Here is a 2,500-nt window from a genome sequence, read left to right as displayed (position 1 = left end):
TATATAGCTCTCCCCAGTTCGCGTTCGTTTTAAAAACAAACATGGCGGCAGTTTGTGCTCGATCCCCACCATCAATCGGGAAAATAGGGGACTGTGAACAGTCTAATTTTGATGATCGAGAAAAAAATAAAAAACCTCTGAGTTGGATAAACTCAAACAAGTCTGATTGAGATCGAATACATGTAATCCTCCTTTATGGTCATCTGTGTAGTTTCCATCGGCCCCATCCAACTAGGCTTCACTACCATTTTAAAAAAAGGTTTTCCTTTGCTACGCTTAATAGAGGCATCAGCACAATCTTTCCATGATCCTTTGCGTAGCCAAAGGGATGTGGAAGATCTCAACAAATTTTGTTGCTAATGCCAAAGTCATTCTGACTTCTGACAGCAAATTTGTTGTCCGAGTGCTAGGGACATCAACTGTTTCAGATTACTTGGATTTCCCTTTTTGTGAAACCCAAAACCTTCCATGCCTGTAGAAAGAAGCTACATAGCACTTTGGTTACATGAATGATATGTCTTGACAGGTCTATCAAATTTAATGTGTCTGCCCTTGAAAGAAATAATACTGGTAATATGGTGGATTTATTTTGCACAAAGCAGGGCTACTACAAATTGAACCTTATGATTTTGTTCCAATTCCAACTCTAGATACTTGATTTGTTTAAATTAACAACCTCTAAATCCACTCAAAAACTATGTTATAAAGCTAAATATAAAGCTAAATTAAATTATTAATATATAATATAATATAAATCTATATACCGTAAGCTATATAATACATATGTATAAGCTATTTGGTTACCCGTTAAAGAACATATCGAATGGCAGCTGTTAAAGTTAGTTCACAAGGCGATTTTTTCTCATGAATGGCCCAATCTCGACCCCAGAGCTCTTCTCTTGACTGAGGGAGGGAAGAACTCTTGGGAACCCTGAAACAAGATGTCTTCTTATTGGTTTTTGTGAAGAACAATCAAAAGCGTCTCTAACTGGTGCATTCACTTTAGCACGATGAGTTCAAATGTTTGGCTATAAGAGTCCTAATGCGCATGTTCTCCTACATAGAGTTTCCCAGAGCCTTGGGTTGATCCAAGGCTGTGGTGACTAGAATGATGAATGGCCAAGTTACTTCCAACTGAAGCAATTTAACCACAATCAAACTCTGAGGTCCAGTGCAGCTATGCAGCTTGAAATCCCACTAGTATCACACATTTATCAAGACCAAGCTGCTAAGAGCTTAAATATTTTACCTGGATGTTCAAGGAACTGTATTGATTTTAATCAGTTTTCTAAGATAACGTTTAAGCTTTTAATGGAAAAGATAACCTCTCAGCTTAACGTTCTTAATAAACATTGTTAAATAGATATACTTATTTTACCCTTTTTTTACATTTTGAACTTTATTTGTATTTTAGGAGATATATTTTAGCAGACGATGAGCTACCTTGGAAATGCTGAATACAGCCATCATTGTTATTATTATTATTATTATTATCATTATCATTATCATTATCATTATTATTTTTATTTGATTTATTTTTTTTAACATTATGTTTTGGCTGTTGTCATTGCCATCTTTTCTTCTGTTAGGGGAGTCATAACAAATGACCAAAGGCTAACAGAATTATCTCTTCTTTACATTTCGAACACTTTCCTAAATTTGACAATATCCTTGCAGTTCCCAACAAGGCAGTTTTTTGCATTACTCCAACATTGAATGGTATCCCTAACTTTTAAATCCACCTATCAAATCCTTTGGTGACACTTCCAAGGGCTCCTATCACTACAGGTATGACTTCTACCATTTTGAGTTTCCGCAATCTTCCGATCTCTCTCTTCAAGTCCTGGTATTTTTCCACTTTTTTCACCGGCGCAAGCAAAAAATTGCTTGTGTAATCGCGGCTTAAGATTTCTTTGCCTCATAGACACACTCTTCAGAGAAGGCAGCCCAAAAAGGATTTAAATTCGGTATCTCTTCATTCGAAGGCAATCATGATGACCACTAAACCACGGAAGACTACACGGCAGAAATATAACAGGGATATATGTTTTAAATTATTGTGCGTGACCAGAAACAAGTTTTTGAGTTTTCGTTGCACGCGATGCAATATACGGTAATCGTATGACTCGATAACACATCTTAGCAGGCTAATTACATGATTTGATAATTCTCCCAGTATTGTTAAGAAAAAGTATTAAATATTTTTGAATACAATCGCAGAAACTTGTAAAGCATCTGTTTACTGGTTTTGATTGTAATCAATACTGTTAACAACAGTTTTATGTGTAAACATTATTTTATTCTACGATCGCACTTTAACTTAACCGACTGCTCCCTACTGTGTGGCTTCATAGTTCAGTTGGTTAGAGCATTGCACTGGTATTGCAGAGGTCATGGGTTCGAACCCTGTTGGAGCCACCTGAATTTTTCAGGAAACCCATAAGAGACAATTGCTCAAATTGACCTGTTAAGTGCAAGGATCGCTTCACTCCTTCCTCTA

General features: G+C 36.3%; 1 protein-coding gene and 1 non-coding gene across 2 annotated transcripts in view; one reads left to right on the top strand and one right to left on the bottom strand.

Annotated features, from left to right (window-relative positions):
* The window catches only part of LOC137968036 (cation-dependent mannose-6-phosphate receptor-like), a 30,761-nt gene that overhangs the window by 27,556 nt on the left and 705 nt on the right, over positions 1–2,500 (bottom strand). The gene's annotated exons all lie outside the window — the stretch shown is intronic.
* Trnat-ggu (transfer RNA threonine (anticodon GGU)) lies at positions 2,345–2,418 on the top strand. Its single transcript has one exon. It is a non-coding gene; the product is annotated as a tRNA-Thr (tRNA).

This window comes from Montipora foliosa, chromosome 8 (assembly GCF_036669935.1).
Source record: "Montipora foliosa isolate CH-2021 chromosome 8, ASM3666993v2, whole genome shotgun sequence".
Lineage (NCBI taxonomy): Eukaryota > Metazoa > Cnidaria > Anthozoa > Scleractinia > Acroporidae > Montipora > Montipora foliosa.
This window is presented reverse-complemented; position numbering and strand designations above follow the sequence as displayed.